Source organism: Lycium barbarum, chromosome 5 (assembly GCF_019175385.1).
Source record: "Lycium barbarum isolate Lr01 chromosome 5, ASM1917538v2, whole genome shotgun sequence".
NCBI classification, from domain to species: domain Eukaryota; kingdom Viridiplantae; phylum Streptophyta; class Magnoliopsida; order Solanales; family Solanaceae; genus Lycium; species Lycium barbarum.
Genome location: NC_083341.1, coordinates 80,022,987 through 80,047,670, shown reverse-complemented (window position 1 = coordinate 80,047,670; position 24,684 = coordinate 80,022,987). Strand labels below are relative to the sequence as shown.

Genomic DNA, 24,684 nt, shown 5'->3' with positions numbered 1-24,684 from the left:
CTTTGTCAGTAAAGAGAGACTAGTGGCCAATTGTGCCAACGTCTGCTGCGTTTCCTGGATATCTTTCACAATATTTTGAATCAGCGATATTCCAAGTGATAGCCCATCAGAATTACTTGAATGCCATGATTGGCTGTGTGTAATCAATCGATCAAGTATATCAGTAATACTAGCATAGGACTTATTCATGAAACACCCGCTGGCAGCATTATTGGCTATCGCTTGGGTCATAGGATCCAACCCTCTATAGAACTTCTCCTTCAAAATCTGATCTGGAAAACCATGGTTTGGACTCCTATCCAAATATTCTTTGTACCTCTCCCAAGCTTCAAAAAGTTATTCCCCATTATGTTGTTTGAACTCGTAAATCTGATCACGAATTTCAGCTCTTTTACTCGGAGGATACCACTTCTTGTGAAACACTCTGACCATCTCTTCCCATGTAGCAATAGAGTTTCGGGGCAACTTTGTGAACCATTTTCTCGCTTCTCTAGCTAATGAATATTTGAAGAGTTTCAGCCGAACCGCTTCTTGAGTCACACCCCGCTGGATATGTTGAGAGCACACATCCAGAAAATTTGTTATGTGTTGATGAGGGTCATCATCGACAACATTCCGAAAGTATCCTTCTTGTTTGAGCATATGATAGAGGGAATTATCAAACTTGAAGTAGTAGTAGTCACCGTCAGATGAATGATTGTAGATTGTAGATGCAAAGTCTACATCTGCTTCTGGTTCATCAGCAAAAACATTCTCCACTGGACATTCGTTGTTGGCCTTGATCACCTGGTTTACAAGGTAGCAAACAAGGTGTGTTGGAATATGACAAAGACTTTAAGAAGAGTAAACACTATTTAGTAATTTCAAAATCGTATTCCCCAGCAACGGCGCCAAAATTTGATACGCTCAAATTACACCTATTATGGTATAACGCGGACGTTGTCAAATATAGTAACCCAACGAGGTTGGGGTCGAATCCCAGAGATAATATGGTGTGAAAAGTTTACTAAACAAGTATTATACTAATCTTGCGATCCTGGTGTATTCCAGAAAAAAGGGTTTTATAGTTGTTTTGGTTTGTGGACTAATGTAAAGTGACTTGAAATTTAAAGTTGTAAATATATGGGTAAAAAGAACCAAGGTTGTGTTCCCGTCAGATAAAGTGTATGATCATGGGTATCGATCTTGATATACTTCTAATGGATCGTTTGTATGGATGCACTTAACCTCTATGTGAATCTAAACTATTTTTCAATAAGAAAAGATTATATCTTTCTATGCTTTTTCCAAATATAAGAAAGTATGCATGAACGGTTAATTATGCCAAGTAAATTCCCTTATTCCTAAATGAATTTATTAAACAAGGTTTAAAGCCTTGAGTTCTTGCTATTTGTTCTTACCTAACCCTAGCTATTTTCCCAAATAAACTAAAGTTTATGGCGTTAGCTAATGCAACCACTAACTATATGATGAAAACGAAGAACAAATAAATCCTAACAATCCATTATGCGTATATCTTTCACGATCCCCAATCACAACACACCCATCCTTGGGTTCACAACCTTAGTAAAGGTGTTTAGCTACTCATGGCAACAAAAAAACAATAAAAGATTGAAGATTGCATAATTGAAATTGTGATAAATCTTACGAATAAAATTGGAAATTAATTGAGTGTAATTGTCTTGAAATCCTTGAAGAGTAACTAAGAACAAAATTTTCTCCTTCAAGTCTCAAATTTCAGAATTTCAAAAGTATGAAAGTGATAAAAAAAACATTCAAAACCCTATTGGCTATTTATAAGAGTCAAATCCTTCTTCAACATGGAACAAATCACGTCACCCTTGCGGAAAGAGTACGAGACGTACATTGAAGTACATCCCGTCCTTGTAAAATGTGGCCTTTGACTAGCTTAAGACTTTGGAAGAAGTACGGGCAAATTTCCATCCCGTTCTTTGAAGTACGGGACGTACTCTCACAACGTCCTTTTCCTCAATGCTTTAATGACTTTCTGTTGCTTTAAGCCAAGGGAAGGGCACTGATACGCTCAAATTACACCTATTAATGGTATAACGCAGATGTTGTCAAATATAGTAACCCAACAAGGTTGGGGTCGAATCCCACAGAGAACAATATGTAGGCAATTTAAGCAGATTATGAATTATCACTAACAATAGCTAGACCGAACGCATCAATGGTGGTTTTTGATAAAATACGGAAATATAAATTCTAATCTAGAAAGCAAGTAAATTGATCAATGGCCACAAGTAAGGAATTAAGGAATCTATTTCTCAAGTAACGATCCAATCTATTTCACGAATTATAAATAATAGCAAGTTTATTTTATTTAGCCTCGGATAATGACTCTAAATTAACTTCTCCCGAAGATTAACTAGACTACCCAATTGAAGATCCCTCAAGCAATTAGGCGCATTAAGAACACCCGAATATGGCTACAAGTGATATCGCCTATTCCTAGGCCAATTTCCATTAGATGAGGGTTAACGCCCCAAATTCATGTTAATTATTCTATCCCAACCCCATTCTTCCTCTTCCGAGTTTTAAAACAAGTAAATGGGCGAGTCCTAGGGTTAGCTAATCCCTTGAGAAACGTTAAAGAACAAGAATAATTAAAATAACAATAACTTACTTGATTAAAAATAATGTCGATCAATAAATAAGCACAACAAGAGTTTCAATCTCAATTGTCACCAAGGAATTACCATAAACAAGGTTTGAATAAAAGAAAGAAAATATATGTAGGAACCCTAGCCTCCAAACTTGTGTTTTATGCCAAAGATGTCTAAGAATTGTGGCTTATGAAATATTTATAAGTGTAGAAAAAAGCCCAAATACAATAACTGAATCCAAAATGAATTGGGAAATAATTTTGAGGCCAAAAATAACTTTAAGTTCTTCGCACCAATTGACGCAATAAGATTAGCCATGTTAACCAACGCGTTGCACCAAAGCTCTTTTGCAGTTTCTTTCGCTTCTTCCTCTGTTGGCTGCCAGGTAAGTACTTCAAATTCTTATTTCTCTTCTTTTACATATAATATAATATAATGTTCTCTTCCCAATCATTACCCAATAATTTGGCCAATTTTATTTAAATGCAAAAATATAATATTATGCCCAATTCACTATAATTAATACTCAAAAGACGATTAAAAGTACCAAGATGTGAGGCAAACAATGGCTAAATATATGCATTTTTCGCCGAACATCAGGCACCAAGTACGGCCCGCCCTTCTATGTATGGGACGTGCTTTCTAAGCCGTACTTCCACTTGTTTTTCCAGAAACTTCAGTGGCTTTCCTCCCAAGTGCGGGGAACAGGTACGTCCCGTCCTTTCAAGTACGGGACGTCCTTCTTCATGTTTTGCTCCATTTTGCTGAAACTTCCGTCTTTGGACTCCTATAACGCCAAATACCTGAAACACAATAAAAACACATCAAATTGATAAAGACTTCCTCAAAAACAAGTAAAACTTATAGCCAAAAAGCGTCGAATGTGCCAAAAACCCCGGCACATCAATCAACACAAGCAAGCCAGCAGTAGTGCCTAAAAAAATGTAAAAGCCTAAGAATAAGAAGTAGTTCAAATAGTACAAGCATATGTAAAAGTAAACTATTAATGTGCCAGTCAGACAAGAAAGGTAGAGGACATGAGGGTTAAGACATCAGCCAAGGGAGGACAAGGGAAGGGTGCAGAAACTATAGGAAAATGCTTGGAGCTGATTACTGGGGGTGATCCAAGGCTTGAAGAAAATTGCCAATTTTCTCAATATAAGTGCCCTGATCTTGCAGCATTTGGTTCCTGAGATCTTCCACTTTGATCGTCAACTGATCCCTCAGAAGGGCATTCTCTCCTTTCATGTGCTTAATTTCTGCATGTGCTACCTTTAGGGCTTTGGTGAGAATATAGATAGTAGAGCCAGCTCCTTTAGGCGCACACTCACAATCTTCTAGAGTATCCACGGAGATCACATTCTCTTCTGTTCCAAGGTGGTTGTGCCAGTCCTCACATTAAAATGCCCAAGGACCTTTGTCAGGAAAAAGCCATAAGAAAGACCAGGATCATTTTCACTAGTGCTCACTGCATTGATCATATGATTGATCATGATTGCTGGTAGATTGATCAGTTCAAGAGTTGAAAAAGCATCCATGAGTACCATATGTTCTAAAGTGAAACTTCCATCTTTTCCAATTCTTGGTATGAGCACCTTGCCCACAAACTCGAAAACCAGTTGACAAGTGGGTTCGAGATCCTGTTTGAGGAGCTTTCCTGGACGGACTGCCCTGCCTTTCTTAACAATCACATTTTTTAAGGAGGTGGAAGCCCTTCTATTCATAACCCTCAGCCCTTTGGTTGGTACTCCCAAGATTTCGGCTAGTACTGCTTCAGCCAGCACAAAGTCTGTCATATTCATTATTAAGGCCAGACCACTGTCATCAAGATAAAGTAGATTTTTATACAGTTCCATTACTTCAAGTTCATACACACAAGGATTCGGTGGAGTAAGAAGATGAGTGCACTTTTGAAATTTCACCATCTCCCACATTTCTTTAATCCCAGTCCCCTCTTCCAGGTTTACATCAATCATCATACCAAAGAGAATCTTCTGCGTTTGGACATGTTCATTTCTCAGTTCAATTTCATGTCTTTCAAAGACACTTGTCCTCCATTTCTTTTGCGAGGCAGATTGAGTATCACTTTCTTTTCCTCCTATCTCCTCCTCTCCTACTGTCACTCCTTGTGATTTCTTTTTTTTTTTTTTTTTTTTTCCTTCATGCCTCCAGAGATCTGATTACACACTGAGCAAAGTATGATATCACTATTAGATTCAACATCTTCTCCTGAGTTTTCTTTTGACGCACTAGGTGCTTTAGCACAGATAGGACACCAAGTTTTCTTCTCAGGGTGAGAGACGGGAACGACCTCTGCAGCCTTTTCTTTCCTGTTATGATTTCCAACCTGTTGTCCTTTAGAATTGTCGATGTTACCTATTCCCATTTCAGCCTCTCCACTTGTTTCGTCCGATACTTTTGAAGAGGAGTCTGACGATCTTTCCTCAAGATTCAAGGGTCCTCTTAGTTTGAAGACACGAGATAGAGATGTAGATATACTTTGGTTAGAGGAGATTGAGTTCTCAGAGGATAACGATTGAAAGTTCATTTTGATTTGGCTTGAAGGGGGGTTTTGAGATATTTGTACTTGGTAAGAGTGATGAGATAGGAGTTGGTTCAGACGGCCTTGTATAGGACAGAAGAGAGAATGAGAAGTTCAATGGTCTGATGGTTTTGGTAAGTGAAGAGAGGGAAGGACAAGAGAGATGCATTTAAGTTGTCCGAGATGACATTTTAGGACAAGTGTGAGAGACAAGATAGATTGGTTTAGAAGTGAAGCATCGATTGGAAGACTTAAGGTTTGAAATTTGAATTAGAAGATACTTGACCGACTTGGCACTTAAATAGTTGAGAACATATGAAGGTATTGAAAGAACTACTAACCTGAGTCAAAGAGAGACCGGTCTTTAGATAGTTTTGATCGTGCTGAGCAGCAGTTTTGTACTTTGTTCATATGCAGTCCTTCACCTCCTATGTGTGCATACCCCTTCTTCTGTCACATCCACCTTCCTCTTCTCTCTCCTTATCCTACACTTCTTCTGAGGTCCTTTCTTCTGAGAACCAGTTCTTTTTGTGCCCAAACTTGCTTTCCTTTTGATGAAGTTTATGTTCCCCTGAAATGATTCAATTCTTGCTTTGCAAGACTCCTTGTAGTGACCTGCTTGCCCGCAATGAGTGCAAAGCCAATTCTAGTGGAGACATACTTGTTGTGAGGGTTGTAAGGCGCCTTCTTGTAACTAATCCCTTCCCTACCGCTTTCTTTACTCTTGTATATGGAGGTAATTACGTCAGAAGACCAGGTTCACTTGAGAGTTTTGTCAAGATCAAGCTTAATTCTGTTCAAGTCTTTCTTCAATTGGTTGCTCCTCTCGACTTCAGTAGTGAGACTTTGTTTTGCCCTTTTTATCTCATCTTCAAGCTTCAACTAAATTTTACTAGCTTCACCCTTCCTTTTAAGAGAAGCTCTTGTATCCCCTTTTATTTGACCTTCCAGGATAATAGTTATCTAATTGGTCTTATCAACCCGCTCTCTCACCTCTCCAATCGACACTAACAAATTGTCTCTTCCAAGTTCAGAATTACTAATTTCAAGAGTTAGTGAGTGCATCATTTTCAGCAATAAGGGCATGATCGGCATTAATTAACACACCTGACAGTGACATGAGTTTATTTAGTGAGTAGGCTTTTAGGTTTTTCTTTACCTCTTCCACTTCATCACTCTCGTCACTATCGTCTGAATCTGACTTTGACATGAGGGCAAGGATAGACTTACACTTGGAGGCTTCATTTTTAATGACCACCATGGATGTATCACCTCTATCATCCTCATCTTCAGACTCACTGGAGAAGTCCCTTAATGTAGCAAGTGCCTGCTTTACTGTTTCATCAGCAGCTTAATTTCTTCAGAACCTTTTGTCAGGAAGCTAGTTTCTCCTTGCAGTTCTTTCATAACTGTCCTGTTTACTTAGAGAACACTCTTTAACGAAGTGACCAGGTCTACCACACCTATGGCAGAGGTAGTCATTTCCTCTGGAGTTTTTGCTAGAGCTTCCTGCCTTAGGGATTCCACCACTTCTTCGGATCAGTTTAATAAATCTTCGTGAGAGATATGCCAGCGTAGATTCATCATCACTTGAGTCTTCTCTGGAAGCTTTGAGAGCAAGACTCTTTTCTCTTTTTACTTCATTGTTTTCATCCTTCTTCAAGGTCATCTTCATCTAATAGGTTTTAAGGTTTCCAATAAGCTCATCGACCGTCAGCTTGGTGTGGTCTTGGGCTTCATAAATAGCATTTACCTTGCTGTCCCGGGAATCTGGAAAAACACCAAGCAACTTCCTCACCAGTTTAGTAGTTGTGATGTCCTCTCCTAGAGAATAAAGATCATTGATGATAGAGGTGAATCTAGTGTGCATATAATGAATAGATTCTCCCTCCTTCATTTTGAACATTTCATACTCCGTGGTAAGCATGTCGATCTTGGAGTTCTTCACATGTGTTGTTCCTTCATGGGCAGTTTGAAAAGCTTTCCAGATCTCTTTAGCAGATGAGCACGCTGAGACTCGATTGTATTCATCAGGTCCTATTCCACACACAAGGATCTTTTTGGCTTTATAATTTTTCTCCAATTCCTTCAGGTCAACATCGTTGTATTCGTTCCTTGTTTTGCCGGTGGTTTTTATACTATCTTCACCCGTGTGTACTAGAATACAGGGGCCATCACAGATGATATCCCACAGCTCTGAGTCTTCAGCCATGATGAAGTCGTGCATTCTAGTCTTCCACCACCCATTGTAATTTTTCGTTAAATCTAGGTGGCCTGGTGAAAGATTGACCTTCTTCCATATTGGGTGGAGAAGCAATTTTACAGATTCTTTCTAGGTGTTAACCTTATAGAACGAACCTGATCTTATACCAATTGTTGTTGGTTGTGCGTCCACCAAATAGTGTATGAGGGAGACCTGGTTATGTATAGTTCCCTTATTCAATGCAGTAAGTAAAGAAGGCACAGTTTTTACCGTGAAAAACTCCTTGCTCGAGAGATTAAAAACCAAGCCCTACACTAATAGGATTTTAATTCGACTACACGAGCAACTTCAGGTTACAACTCTATCGTAAGTTAGGAATTAACTCCCATAATCCCTTACCCTTACAATAATGCTTATGCAACCTAGGAACTAACTCTCATATCCCTCCACACTTGCAATACTCCGATTGCAAGCACCTCCACTTGACTAACCCTAGCCAAGGACCACTAATACACCTAGACTTACTCTGACCTAGTGTACCACTCAAGAGTTTGTGGAAGCAACCTTGAGAATTTAGAATACCTACAAAAATCTTCCTTTTTGGGAATAGTAGGTCTACAGTTTAAGCATAAGTAAACAAAGACTTACAATAACCTAAAGAACATAGACAATATCTTGTGTCTGGATCATGTTCTTCAGCCTGTAGATGGCTCTATTCTAGAGAGATCTTGAGAAACTTGCGTCGGCAGATTTTGCACAATATGGATTAGGTTTTTCAAGTCTATTCAATATGTTGCCATCATGTTGTATATATAGTGGGAGCATATGGGATGGATAAAGACCACTCGTTCAGTTTGAACTAAAGCATGGGTCAACTCACAACTGTACTTGTGTGCAGCAAGTGGCTAGGCTTTATAAATGTTCTCTACTGACTGTGCAAGGTCCACAAAGAGCAGATTACAGACCAGGTCTCTATCTGGTTCTGAAACAGTTTGAAAATTATCAAAACACGAATACACTTGGAACCATCAAAATTGATAGGAGAAGCATGATTAGGGCTTCGGACATAAAGTGTGGTTGAAACTTCCCTTATTTGATAATTGGTTGATTGACTGTGTGATTAACTATTATGATATGGTAAAGAAGGAGTTAATGAATACTCTTCTTATTGACTTAAAGTAATCTCTTGTTCATGCTATTGATGAATTGATTCTTGAGTCTTGATATGACTTGTGAAATGGTGACTTGTGTTTCTTGATATTGACTTATTGATTGTTCACATTCCTTAATTGATTGTGGAACGGAAATACATTGTGATGAGAAAGATAATATAAATATGAAAAAGACACATTTGACAGGGGGTGAGAATGTGGCCTAGATATGGGCTCGTGATCCTAGCTCAGCTCCGGAGCGAGTGGTACATGGACTCCATAGGTCCCCTGCAGGTCATGACTATCTGAGAAAAACAATACTATTTAGCATTTGTTTACACGATTGAGATACTTCTATTATTTATTGCATTGCATCGGTTCATGACTATCTGGGAAAAATAATACCATTTAGCATGTGTGTACACGGTTGAGATACTTCTACTATTTATTGCATTACATCGGCTCATGGCTATTTGGGCAAACATTACCATTTAGCATGTGTGTACGGAAATGTGACAGAGTTGAGATAATTCGTGAGATATAGTTGTGTTGGTAATTACATGATTTGAGTTACTTTTATTGATTGTTGGTTGTGTGGGCTTATCTTAATTCAGTAGGATGATTCTTGTTGATACCTTCTTGTGGTTATGTGTTGTTGTGCCTATTTGTCTATTTTATTGATTTCGTGATTTTATGCATAATACTAGTCTTAGTCGGCTTATGATATCTACCGGTACATAGTGTCTGTACTGATACTACCTTGTTGTATTCTTTTGAGTGCGGATTGTGATCCAGAGACGTCTACTAGACCTCATATTTAGCATGAGGCCAGTTACCGATAGATTTGAGGGTGAGCTCCTATCCATGCCAGGCCGCCTGAATGTCTTTCTCATTTTAGATGTCTATTTCATTTCAGACATTTATGTTTAGTTCAGACAGTTGTTCATTCTTTAGACAACGATGTTTTAGAGTCCTTGTACGATGACTTTCAAATTTTGGGGTTGTAATAGTTAGACTTCCGCATTTGTTAATCGTTTATAGCATGACTAGACGTTTGGATGATTATTATTTGTTTATATTCTTGATATGTCTAAAAATGGCTAGGGATTGGTAATCTTTGGACAGTTGGTTAAGGGGATTGGTTCGCCCACTAGGTGAATTAGTGTGGGTGCCACTCATGGCTATTTGGGTCGTGACAGTCACGAACAATCATGCTAACGCCTTCCTGTTGCGGAGAGGCTCTGAACGATCGAAATCTATTAAATATGTGTTCTACGTTAGAATTTTAGTCTTTGGACACCCATATTACTATACTTCTAAACGCACCCCAAAAAGTGACCCCGGGCCCACAAGGGCAAAACTGAAATTTTATTTAAGAGTTAGTTTATCCATAGCTTAATTAGTAAATATCTAGTTCAAAAAGTTATTATCTTGACCTTTAATTTCATGAAAAAGATCTCTTAAGACTTGGGCTAACCCCCCCCCCCCCCCCCCCCCCCCCTTCTTTTTCTAACCAAAAATCATGATTCAATTACTAATTAATGCAAGGAATCAGCAAAAAATAAGGGCCTGTTTGAAAAGCCACCGAGATAGTTGGAATTGGGTATAATTGAGTGTAATTACACAATTTGGCCTGTTTGTTTGACCAAGTAATTACACAGTTATGTGGGAATTGGGTGTAATTGAGAGCTAGGGTGTATAACACTCTCCAATTCTCAAGGCGGGTTGAGAATTGGGTGTAGTTACACCATGTAATTACAGGGTTACTTTTTAGTTTGTTTATTTTTATTTTTTATTTCTATTATTTTTATTTCTTTTGATTTTTTATTTCTATTATTTTAATTTCTTTTTTATTTTTACTTTTTAGTTATTTTTATTTTTTATAATGTATTTTTCTTTTTATATTATTTATTTTTCATTTCCTTTCTTCTCATTCCCAACCTTTACTTCTTGTGGTTCTATGTTATTACTGACATTTTTTTATTTTATTCATTTAGCATAATCGTGTTATTATTCTAATTTTCGAAACTACACCTCTTAATATTGGATAGAATGAGTCATTAACAAACTTGTCATATAACGAGTGATGTTACTAAAGTAGAATTTCGTTATGAATGAGGTTATAGACTTATATTTTCTCTTTCTTTTGAATTATTTACTTAAGTTACGTCGGAACTTACTTATGTAATGTTGGAATTTGATATAAGAGTATTATGTTAAACTTTTTCTTTTGGATTTTGAATTTAGGTCATATTTTTAGTTTTATGTTATTTGCTTTCACATTGCATGTTGTTTATTTTCACTTACAATTGATCAATTTTTTTTGTCAAACATTTGAATAATGTTATGGTATTATATTTATAAATATTATTTTTTTGTCAAACATCCAATCCATGACGTTCTCACAAAAAAATAAGTCTTCTTTTAAGTTTTATAATTAATTAAAATTAAATATTATTAATTTGAAATATATATATCAATTATATTTTACAATATTAGTTACAAATATATGATTATTAATTAATATATTTTCAAGAAACAATGTGTTATTAAATAACTATTATAAAGGGAAAAAAATATTAATTTTAAATTTTATTTTTAAATTAAACTAACTATGTAATTACAAGTGTGCAACCAAACAACACGCTTGTAATTATGTTATGACAAACAAACAGGTCGTTGTAATTATACTACCGAGTAATTACTAGGCTGTGTAATTACTACCCTAGTAATTACACCAACTCCAATTACCAGGTGGCTTTCCAAACAGGCCCTAAGGGATTTTAGGTTAGAAACTTATCACCAAGAAGACTTGAAGGATACTCTTGATCTCTCCCAAAACCTAGCTCTAGAAATTATGATAAAATAGGGCTTAATCCTGAAGTTTGAAAATTAATTACTGCTCCAGCCCGATCCTTCATCGCGATCGCGGACTGGGTCATCAGGATCGCGATCGCGGACTGGGTCATCAGGATCGCGATGTCCATCAACGACCTGGCCCAGTTGGGTCCATCGCGATCTCAAGACCTGTCAAGCGACCACGATAACCCGCGAGTTGACCAACCCCGAACCCGCGTCTCCTCGCGATCTCGAAGGACCTTTCCCACCAAGGGCCCCGATAGCGGTCCATTCTTCGAGGTCGCGAAGAAGGAAACCAGCCACTGAACACCAAATATTTTTGGTGTTCTCCGAACTTGATTTTGACACCCGAAACACCCCCGGAACCCCCCTCCCCTACACAAATCGAATATGCAAATTGCGTATAAACGATGTTACAAACTTGTTCGCATGCTCAAAACACCGATCCAACGCCGCTAAGACACGTTGTTCTACGAAAAGCCCCCAAAATCTCAAAAACCCAAAACTAATCAACCCAACACCCAAAATACAAACGAACACTTCGGGGCCCGAACCCACCACTTGAATAAGTCACAAATGACATCTCAGACTTAATGGAATTGTCAGAATTCAGTTTCGGACACGTTTACTCAAAAGTCAAGATTTGGTCCGCCTAAACAACTTGGAACTCTTCAAAAACATTGAAGTTAAACTAAGGAAGGGGTATTTTGGGAAAAAGATTCTGAAACTTCAAACGGGTCGTTACAGACATAAACACGTATTTCATTGATTGCATGGATGAAAAATGTTTCTAGAGTTTTCAATCATCAAGGCTAAACAAGGCTATCATTTTTAAGGTTAGAACTTTCAATAATATTCACACATGCTCAACTGAAATTCTTTTATAAACATCAGACTACCTCAATGCTAATTGAGATTTTGATAAAAGACACGTATACTAAACCAAAGTCAGTATACACACCTACATACATAAATAAAGGACTATGGAGTGGACTTGAGCTACATGCAAGCGCGGATCAAAGGAAAAAGCCCTTAAAATGTCGAGAGGCTAAGTGAATCATATGAAAATTTGTTGACATGGTTGTATATGTTGTAGCTAAAAAGTTAGGAACCGATTAGAAAGCCTGAAGATGGATACTTTTGTGCGTATTTACATCACTTTATGCAACATTTAAAGGGCGGGAGTATTGCAGGCCTATTGTAGACATTAATAAAAGTTTTTAAAAATAAGCACATCGAGGAACCTTAATTATGAGTTGCACACAAAATCTAGTAGGCGAGTATAAAATAAAAACAATGAACATGTACAGTTGATATATTGTAATATTGTTATACCAATATGCTACTAGTACAATCATGGTGTATTGTTATATTAATCAGTAATACACTTCAAATAATTTAATTTTTAAAACATGTAAAATTCTTCTCCTAGCTTATAAACTAGTTTATTCGGCAAACATCTTGAAAACTTATGGAGTTAGGAAAGGGATGTGAATAATGTCTTATACTCAGAGAGTTCTTCAAGGGTAACTTTTATTTTGCACCAAAGATACCTCACTAATTTTATGTTTTCTATCGCGATTTAAAATTTTCCTAAGTCGTGATGGTATCTACATTTCAATCCGACAGGCGAATCATTTTCAGTTTCAATCAATTTTCAATAGTTAAAGATATGAGATAAATATTAAAGAAAACTATAAATCATGATAAACCCGTCTCCAATAATTATAAGTGTGAAAAAATATAAATACAAAGCCAACCCAAAATCTGGCGATATGAGTATAGAGCGTCTAAGAGTAAAATAAATTAAAGCTTGAAAATTCAATACATTGTCTGAGATTGGAAAAAGACATAATGAAAAGATAGAGGGAGTCTAGTGTCGCGGATCACCAAGTACCTCACCCTGGAATCTCCAAATCTGACAACTACTGGACACGGTTGCGGGCCGCATTAGTACTCGAATCAAGATCTGCACAAAAAAATGCAACAAATGTAACATGAGTACAAGTGAAAAATGAACCTCAAGTATCACTGACCGAGCCCAAGAAGGTAGTGGCGATAGTTGGTTATTAAACTACTTGCTTCACATTTTGATAAGTTATAAATTCAACAATTATACAGAATATCAAGGCGTGGTGAACACTGTCATTTTGCGCCATCCTCATTTATCAAGATTTTGTGATATCCTGTGAAACATCGATAAAGGATTGACCCAGTGCCGGCTGAAGGGCAAGGCAGCCAAAACAATGGCTTTAGGCCCCAAAATTTGGGGGCCCTAGTTTCACTAATAATAGGTTTATGAATAATTTTTTTAAAAAAAATAAAATAAAAATTACTCCCTCTGTCTTAAATGTATGTGGTACTTTTTTCTTCTCGAAATTCAAATTACACGAATTTTGACCAATATTTTAAGATGTATTTTTCATCAAATTGATATGAAAAAAGTTGTAACTTATGTAATACTTTTTATGTATATACGTAGTTTTCAAATATATAAACTTTAATCTTAAAATGTAGAGTTAATCTAATCAAATTTAGCTTCAAACTTTAGTCAAATTGACTCTCGAAAAGTGAAAAGTATCACATTAATTGAGACGAAGAGAGTAGTCTTTAAAAGTAAAAAAGTATGATTTTAACTAAAAGGGGGGAGAAAAACCAATATATTTGTTACCGATGTTTATTGCACCGTTTAGAAAAATAGACTTCATAAATATAAGAAGTTTTTTTTAAGAAAAGTTAGGGCCTCTCATCTAGATTTGGCTTTAGGCCACCCAGAACGTTTAGCCGGCCATTGACCTCATGCGCCTTGGTGTAATTATCGATGAGTGTATGAAAGTTCAGGTGAGAAAAGTCATTTTTTGGAACTTGCTTCGTTGAGGTCTCAATAATCTACACATATTCGGATCTCCCTGTCCTTCTTTGGTACCTTCGAACCCCTTCAATTTTTTAAATTTTATGTCAAGAGAACATGATTCTTGTATGACAATTGAATGTACAGCTTCTAACTTAATTCGAATTGATAATGTATGTATTTACTTGTTTAAGCATGTTTAAATTCATAGCTAGATGACATGTTCAAAGTTATATATCATCCACATGCTACATCTCGAATTAGTTTTTGAGTTAGTGTAAAAAATAAAGCATTTTTTTTCTTTTCCCTATTTGCCTTACTGCCCGATCCCTCGATGTGCTTTCAAATTTATCATTTAATTGTTAATAGTCAATTAGAATTCATGTTACTAGTTGGTCGAACCTTATCTGAGAGAGATTTGATCATTTAGGATTCATTAAATTTGTTTGATTTCTTTGTATGAAACTCATGCGCTTGTTTGATGTCTTTCCCATATTCAATTTAATTTAATTCCTTCATTCAAGCATGAAACCATGTCTTAGCTTTGCATTTTTGACATGTTAGCATAGTCCATATGCCTTCAGAAATTTCAAAATTGAAGTTCATGTCAAAATCAATCACTTGTTTGTTTCGATGCTATCCTTAGCCGAGATTCTCTTTATATGCCATTACATATTCAACTCTTTTGCATTGATAGACACTATGTATCTGGAAAAGGCATGTCTCCTTGAAACTCTTAACAGTATGACTGCCCCATTTTGATTGCTATCTCATTTTATTTGACATAGAAATGTGTGTAACATATGCCTAGTTCATAAGAGTTAAATGACTCGATAACACCTAAAAATCTTGACTTTCGAATTTTAATATGTGACTAGCACACATTTGTTTGCATTTGAGTGATTGATCTCTATTCCTTTCTCCTCGTTCTGAACTTGAAATCTATACATACTAAGTAATCTAGTTAATAGAGACCCTTGGCTTGCATGTCAACTTATATTTATTTTTACATCTAGCTTAATGTTAAGCTGTCATATATTAAAGTTTAAGTCTTCTTCAACCTAGTTAACATATTCATGTAACCTTGTTGGTGTTAAATTTGTGAAAATCGTGCTTGACACCTTTGCGTCATGAAAGGCCGAAGGTCATCATTAATTGCTTGGAGATATAGGGTGCGCTCGGTATGTTAGAAAAATAGGTAAACATAAACGAAGAAGATATTGACTTTGAGGCGTGAAGAATTGATTTTCCTTAAAGAGATTGGCCGTATACATATTGGGGAAATACAAGCAATTCCCTTCAGAATACAACAAAGCCCGCGTTATACCTGCCGATTTTTCTATATGGTACTTATGTAGTGTCCTTATATTTATAGAGTTGAGAGATGACTTTTCATAATAGTTATGCCTTTTCATGAACAGATGTGTCTGTTTAATTTCAGACCTCCAAATTGTAACACCTCGTAACTTCGGACGAAAGTTTGACTCATAAGATGATAATATAATGGAACCAATATGAGGATTATAGGAAGTGTTTTGAAAACCAATTAAGTCATAAGAAATGTCTTTGGGCAAAGCAAAGTTGAAAACCACTCTACGGAGCATGTTTGCAAGAGAGTTTATAGAAGGTCATACTTCCAACGATTATAACCCCATTATTAATTTGGAATTTGGGAAAACATCCTTGATTAAAGTTGTAGCCCTTTGAAATATCTTTCCAACGGTATATTATGGAAGTCAAACGGACATCTTTGCAAAGAGTTATGCCCATTTTACTGAAGCCTGTCTTCGCTGGAAAATGGGTGACTTCGACGGGAAGATCGACGTTTCGTCGATCTGATCGACGGTTCGTCGATCTGATCGATGGTTCGTCCTTTGAACCGTCGATTGTGCATTGTTCACTGGAAATTTGACCAATTCGACGGAGCAGATCGACGCTCCGTCGATCTGATCGACGCTCCGTCGATCTGATCGACGCTCCGTCGATCTGATCGACGGTTCGTCGTTTGAACCGTCGTTTGGTCCGTTAAGTACGTTTTCGGGTCAAAAGTCGGGTTTACGCGTTTTAAGCTATATTTAGGACTTGGGGTTATTTCCCCAGCCTCCCCATTCACGAAAATACTCTCTAAACTCATAGAGAACAAGTCCCAAATCTCAAGATCTTCCAAGGTAAGTTTCTATCATGATTCTAGATTGAATCCAAGTCCCTAATCCCGTTCTAACTTGAGTAAACCCTTCTAATCTATGGAGTTATGATTGGAACATTATAGTTGGAGGTGAAAACCCTAGAACCCGAACTCAAGAGGATTGGACTTCGAAAAGGTAATGTTTCTACTCTCTGAACATTTATAGTTGTGAATTGATGAGTTCTTGGGAGAATAGTAAATGGGTTTGATAAAGAGGATTATATGAACAATGCTAGAGTTTTGGATTGTTGACTTGGGATTGTTGTATTCATATGGGTGATGAAGGATGATGTTAGTTACATCTAATTAAGATTGTAGAATCACCTAGAAGTAATAGAATGGGAATTGGGTGAAGAAAACACCATTAATGAAGGTTGTGGAGCTTCATGCCCACCAAGTGTTTGATAAAATGCTTAAATGAACAAAACATGGATATTGTCGCTAATATAGAGTCCCTATGACCTGTATTGCTATAGATTAAAGTTGAAGGGATTGAAGGACATTGTGATACACTCAAAAGCAGGAAGTCAAGGTATGTAGAACTTCCATCCACATGTGGGAATCTCTACGTTCTTCCCCATGATTCGTTTCGTAAAATATATGAAGTTCAAATCCTAGGGCATTAAACCCAACATATTGGTAGCCCGTAATTATGTATGTATGTACATGAATTTTGTATCTATGTTCGTTATTGTATTCCTAATCTTCCATTACGGATATTAGGAATCCTAGCTAAATCCATGAATCATGAATTCTTCCTCATGTGTTCTCATTATGTTTATATGAAACTTTATGATTTCATCCAGCAAGTTACAAGCATGTTTTCAAGTCAAGTATATATATATATGATTATGAACTATTGTTATTACTCATGCATCAAAAACATGTTTTTCAAGACTATGACAAGTTATCTTATGAAACTATATTTACAAGTTATGATTTATGAAAACCATGTACAAGTAAGTTATGATTCATGAAAACCATGTACAAGCAAGTTATGATCATGAATACCATGTACAAGCAAGTTACGATTCATGATATACCATGGGCAGCAAGTGCCACTATTTTCATGTTCATGTTTTGGGAGTTGCATTAATTACCGAGGAGGGCTTCAGATAGCCTGAAACTACGTAGCCACCGTAGGATGAGGATCGCTCCACCCATGTCCCGGACGATCTCTCATAATGACTGGATCCTTTCATACTTTATTAAATCTCATGTTCCCTGGCAAGGACTGAGTGTTCTGCTGGCGGGACGCAAGCACCAGACCATGGATCGGTTATAAGTTATTGCTCTCCCTACTTATGATATTTTTACCATGTTTTATATGTATATGTATGCACTCATGTTCATGTCCAGGTTTTCAGTTTCAGTTCTTATCATGTTATTCCATGTCCCATGTTATTTCTTTCAGTTGTTTTACATACCAGTACATTCAATGTGCTGACGTCCCCTTTTTATTGCCCGGGGGCCTGCATTTCACGATGCAGGTACTGATACACAGGACGACATATCTGCTCAGTAGGACAACATTCGTATCAGCTTATTGGTGAGCCCCATCTCATTCGGGGTTTAGTCAACTTTTGTTTTATGATTAATTATGGATCTAAGGTATGCTGGGGGCCTTGTCCCAGTAAGTATGTTTTCCAGTCAGATCATGATAGAGGTTTCATAGACTAGACAAGTCAGTTATGTTATGTCAGACATTCGGAGTCGTATAGCCATTTTTGGCTCATTCATGTTATTTCTGCACTCATGTTTAAACAAGTGTTTTTATTCAGTATTATGACTTATTACGTTTTATAAAGGCTCATCATGCATTCACGTTATATTTCCGCTCATGTATGTATCATGATGATTCAGCAAGCCATGTGGTTCGCTCGGTCACACGCAGTCAGGCACCGAGTGCCGTGTTACGTCCAGTCCATGGTTCGGGGCGTGACAAAGCTTGGTATCAGAGCCTAGGTTCAAGTGTCTTTAGGGAGTCTATGAAACCGTGTCTAGCGGGGTCTCTTTTATATGTGTGAGGGCCCCATACATATAAACAGTTGACCACCAAGACATTCAGGATTGTCTCATTTCTTTCTACTCTAGATCGTGCCATGAAGCTTAGAGCGATAAGTAACTTCTCTTCTTCTCGAATTACGTACGTTTCGAATGCGCAAGAGATGAACAAGTAATTCAAGGTCCAAGTAAGGATGTTTACCCATAGAGGGTACAATTGTGCAGTACTTACTGGTAACGAATGAGACTTCAAGTGCTATTGAAAGTGGAATACAATGTAAGTTGCCCAAGAAGGGGTGTAGTGGAATGAATGGTATGTTGAATGATAATGATATTCTTGAGAAAGAAGAATGAAATACAACAGGGAGAGAATATCAGAGAAATTAGAAAAGGAGCTAAGTCAACAGGAAAAAGGTAAGTCATGGAGGATATCAAGGAAGTAGTGGCACACAGTTTTCTACCGGAGGGCATCAGGACCCACTCTATCTGCAGTTAAAGATTGAAAGGGAAAATAAATAGGAAAGTGTAACAAGTACAGTTTGAGTTGGACATATGAGGTAAGTTCATCATTTTTATACTGTTGTTGAAATTGGGAGCCATGTGTGGCTATGCTATGATATGATATGATATATATGTTTACATGTTGGCCTTGTAAGGCATTGTTGGTATTTCCTGCGTGCAGGTTTTTGGGATAGTAAGAAATACAGAGGAAACTCTGCCAAATTTTTCCTAGAAATAGAAGGAGAATAAGATATAAGTTCGTAATATGTCTGGAAAAGCCATGTCAACAGTAACGATAAGATTTGACTAAGTTACGAGTACGGCTGACCTTGATAAATATAATTTGATTTCCTATTCAGATGAACACCTTGAGTGGGTGACAGTCCGGATACATCCGAATGTGTGTTAGAAACCAAGGGCTTAAGTTAATTTCAGAGTTGAGTGATTAGTGGAAGAAGAAATCAGCTAAGCCGTAAAAGAGCAAACTACAGAAGAATAGCCTTTAAGAGTTGTCAAAAAGGGGTTGCCCTAATATTTACAGTGTGAGCAGAGTTAAGTCGTTAAGATGAAGTATGCCAGTTATGAATACAGTAGCAACCCGTTCATGTAAGTAAATTTAGTTTTTCCCCATGAGAAATTGCTCAGATGTGAGTCAAAAAAAAAATCGTCAGTGTTGTAGAATACAAAGAAATTACAGAAGATAAGGAATGTTAATTGCAATCCCATCAGAAGAGAAGAATTTATAAGTATAAGATGTTAGCCTTGGTCTAAGGGGGAGATGCATAAATCGCTAGTAAGTCCAGCGAGATAATGGAAGACCTGAATGGTTAGTATGAGATATGAAGAACCTCAGTTAAGTTAAGTTGGTGTAATGAGACAGTCTCCATAAGGAATATGCCTCATCTTAGAGGAAACCTGAATTGAGTAGAATGATCATCGAACGAATATTATCAAGTTCAATTACTATCGATTAGGCGATCACAGAAAATCTATAAGATCATGCCCAGTTATGTGTCAAAAGGGTAGTGCCATTGCACAAGACTCTAACCCTTAAGGTGCTAGTCATAGACTTAGCGCACAACAGTACTATGAGTATTTTAGGAAGTATCAAAAATCAAGTATGGGAAGTATGGTTCATGATTTAGGCAGACAAGATAACTAAGGTGAAAGAAGTTCACTGCTTATCCAAGATAGAAATCTGACTTTCAGACTCTTAAGTAGGTGGAGTTATTGCCCAGAACATGGCATTCCTGCTTAGTCATCGAAGTTAGAGAGAAGCAGTTTGGTGATTCCTACTTACTGCAGATGAAAGAGGAGATTCACGAACAGAAAGCCTTAGCTTTTGAACAAGGGGGAGATAATGGTACCTTGAGATATCGAGGCAGATTACGCGTTCTAGATGTAGATGGGCTTAAAGAGCGAATCATGTCAGAAGCTCACAACTCTAGGTATTCCATCCACCCAGGTTCCACTAAGATGTACCATGATCTTAAGGATATTTATTGGTGGAATGATACGAAGAAGAATGTAGCAGAGTTCGTAGCTGAGTGTCAGAATTGTCAGCAAGTGTAAGCCGAACACCAGAAGCCTGGTGGCTTGGCTCAGGATAATGATATTTCTGTCTGGAAACGGGAAATGATCAATATGGGCTTTGTATCAGGTCTACCTCGTTTAGCTAGGAGGCATGATTTAATTTGGGTGATTGTGGACAGACTTACGAAGTCAGCGCACTTCTTGCCAGTTAAGACCACAGATTGAACATAAGATTATGCCAAGTCATGTGTTAATGAAATTGTTGGATTGCATGGGACCCTAGAGTCCATTATTTTAGATTATGGTGCTCAGTTCACACCGAACTTCTAAAAATCCTTTCAGAAAGGATTGGGTACAGAGGTGAACCATAGCACAACTTTTCATCCTCAGATAAATGGTCAGACAGATACGCTATTCAGATCTCATGTTATGATATTCATGTTAGTTCAATACTCAGATATTTATGTCAACTTAGTACTCAGATATCAGTCCAGTACTCACGTATTCATGCCATTCCAGTATTCAGCTAATCCAGTATTCAGTCAGCTCAGTATTCAGCTAATCCAGTATTCAGTCAGCTCAGTATTCAACTAATCCAGTATTTAATTAGCTCAGTATTCAGTTAGCCCAGTCTTCAGTCAGGACAATAGACATTCAGTTTAGTATCTCAGTAGTTTAGTAGTCATGTATTCATTCAGTTCAGTAACCATGTGTCCTTGATTTCAATGGTAATTGCGATGACCACCTGCCTCTTATTGAGTTTACTTACAAAAATAACTACCATGCTAGTATTGGGATGACACTGTTTGAAACCCTTTTTGAGCAAAGGTGTAGATCACCAATTGGTTGGTTCGAAGTTGGTGAAGCAGAGTTGTTAAGATCAGATTTGGTTTACCAGGCTATGGAGAAAGTTAAGTTAATACAGGAGCGTTTGAAAACGGCTCAAAGTCACCAGAAGTCTTACACAGATGTGAGACAAAAGGGACTTAAAATTTTCAGTAGATGATTGGGTGTTCCTTAAAGTCTCACCCATGAAGGGTGTCATGAGATTTGGCAAGAAAGGCAAACTCAGTCCCAGATATATTGGACCTTACAGAATTCTACGAAAGGTTGGTCTAGTAGCTTATGAACTTGAGTTGCCACAAGAGTTAGCTGTTGTTCATCCAGTGTTTCATGTATCCATGTTGAAGAAGTGTGTGGGAGACCCTTCGTTGGTTGTTCCTGCTGATGCTATAATAGTTAAGGATGGCCTCACCTATGAGGAGATCCCTGTAGCCATTCTTGATCGTCAAGTTCGCAAGTTGAGAACTAAGGAAGTAGCCTCAGTGAAAGTCCTGTGGAGGAGTCAGAAAGTTGAGGAAGCTACATGGGAAGCCGAGGAGGATATGAAATCTAGGTACCCGCACTTGTTTCAGCCTGCAGAAGAGATTTATGATGAAGCATCAAGATTTTGAGGTATGGAAGCTTTCTTTTCATGTTTTTGGTCGTGTGTGGCCAATTTATAATGCTATTGTGATGTAGCCCTGTGAGGCAATGATATTATGGGTTTTTGTGACAGGTTGGTAGTGCCTTATTACAGGGGAAACTCTAGCGAAATTTTTGTAGAATCCCGAATGGTTATCATTCGAGGACGAATGATCCCAAGGGGGAGATATTGTAACACCTCGTAACTTCGGACGAAAGTTTGACTCATAAGATGATAATATAATGGAACCAATATGAGGATTATAGGAAATGTTTTGAAAACCAATTAAGTCATAAGAAATGTCTTTGGGCAAAGCAAAGTTGAAAACCACTCTACGGAGCATGTTTGCAAGAGAGTTTATAGAAGGTCATACTTCCAACGATTATAACCCCATTATTAATTTGGAATTTGGGAAAACATCCTTGATTAAAGTTGTAGCCCTTTGAAATAGATTTCCAACGGTATATTATGGAGGTCAAACGGACATCTTTGCAAAGAGTTATGCCCATTTTACTGAAGCCTGTCTTCGCTGGAAAATGGGTGACTTCGACGGGAAGATCGACGTTTCGTCGATCTGATCGACGGTTCGTCGATCTGATCGACGGTTCGTCCTTTGAACCGTCGATTGTGCATTGTTCACTGGAAATTTGACCAATTCGACGGAGCAGATCGACGCTCCGTCGATCTGATCGACGCTCCGTCGATCTGATCGACGGTTCGTCGTTTGAACCGTCGTTTGGTCCGTTAAGTACGTTTTCGGGTCAAAAGTCGGGTTTACGCGTTTTAAGCTATATTTAGGACTTGGGGTTATTTCCCCAGCCTCCCCATTCACGAAAATACTCTCTAAACTCATAGAGAACAAGTCCCAAATCTCAAGATCTTCCAAGGTAAGTTTCTATCATGATTCTAGATTGAATCCAAGTCCCTAATCCCGTTCTAACTTGAGTAAACCCTTCTAATCTATGGAGTTATGATTGGAACATTATAGTTGGAGGTGAAAACCCTAGAACCCGAACTCAAGAGGATTGGACTTCGAAAAGGTAATGTTTCTACTCTCTGAACATTTATAGTTGTGAATTGATGAGTTCTTGGGAGAATAGTAAATGGGTTTGATAAAGAGGATTATATGAACAATGCTAGAGTTTTGGATTGTTGACTTGGGATTGTTGTATTCATATGGGTGATGAAGGATGATGTTAGTTACATCTAATTAAGATTGTAGAATCACCTAGAAGTAATAGAATGGGAATTGGGTGAAGAAAACACCATTAATGAAGGTTGTGGAGCTTCATGCCCACCAAGTGTTTGATAAAATGCTTAAATGAACAAAACATGGATATTGTCGCTAATATAGAGTCCCTATGACCTGTATTGCTATAGATTAAAGTTGAAGGGATTGAAGGACATTGTGATACACTCAAAAGCAGGAAGTCAAGGTATGTAGAACTTCCATCCACATGTGGGAATCTCTACGTTCTTCCCCATGATTCGTTTCGTAAAATATATGAAGTTCAAATCCTAGGGCATTAAACCTAACATATTGGTAGCCCGTAATTATGTATGTATGTACATGAATTTTGTATCTATGTTCGTTATTGTATTCCTAATCTTCCATTACGGATATTAGGAATCCTAGCTAAATCCATGAATCATGAATTCTTCCTCATGTGTTCTCATTATGTTTATATGAAACTTTATGATTTCATCCAGCAAGTTACAAGCATGTTTTCAAGTCAAGTATATATATATATGATTATGAACTATTGTTATTACTCATGCATCAAAAACATGTTTTTCAAGACTATGACAAGTTATCTTATGAAACTATATTTACAAGTTATGATTTATGAAAACCATGTACAAGTAAGTTATGATTCATGAAAACCATGTACAAGCAAGTTATGATCATGAATACCATGTACAAGCAAGTTACGATTCATGATATACCATGGGCAGCAAGTGCCACTATTTTCATGTTCATGTTTTGGGAGTTGCATTAATTACCGAGGAGGGCTTCAGATAGCCTGAAACTACGTAGCCACCGTAGGATGAGGATCGCTCCACCCATGTCCCGGACGATCTCTCATAATGACTGGATCCTTTCATACTTTATTAAATCTCATGTTCCCTGGCAAGGACTGAGTGTTCTGCTGGCGGGACGCAAGCACCAGACCATGGATCGGTTATAAGTTATTGCTCTCCCTACTTATGATATTTTTACCATGTTTTATATGTATATGTATGCACTCATGTTCATGTCCAGGTTTTCAGTTTCAGTTCTTATCATGTTATTCCATGTCCCATGTTATTTCTTTCAGTTGTTTTACATACCAGTACATTCAATGTGCTGACGTCCCCTTTTTATTGCCCGGGGGCCTGCATTTCACGATGCAGGTACTGATACACAGGACGACATATCTGCTCAGTAGGACAACATTCGTATCAGCTTATTGGTGAGCCCCATCTCATTCGGGGTTTAGTCAACTTTTGTTTTATGATTAATTATGGATCTAAGGTATGCTGGGGGCCTTGTCCCAGTAAGTATGTTTTCCAGTCAGATCATGATAGAGGTTTCATAGACTAGACAAGTCAGTTATGTTATGTCAGACATTCGGAGTCGTATAGCCATTTTTGGCTCATTCATGTTATTTCCGCACTCATGTTTAAACAAGTGTTTTTATTCAGTATTATGACTTATTACGTTTTATAAAGGCTCATCATGCATTCACGTTATATTTCCGCTCATGTATGTATCATGATGAT

At 37.5% G+C, this 24,684-nt stretch overlaps 1 non-coding gene across 1 annotated transcript; it reads left to right on the top strand.

Moving 5' to 3' along the window:
- Positions 1–277: 277 nt before the first annotated feature.
- Positions 278–383, top strand: LOC132643070 (small nucleolar RNA R71). The gene has a single exon (XR_009583521.1). It is a non-coding gene; the product is annotated as a small nucleolar RNA R71 (small nucleolar RNA).
- The last annotated feature ends 24,301 nt before the right edge of the window (positions 384–24,684 follow it).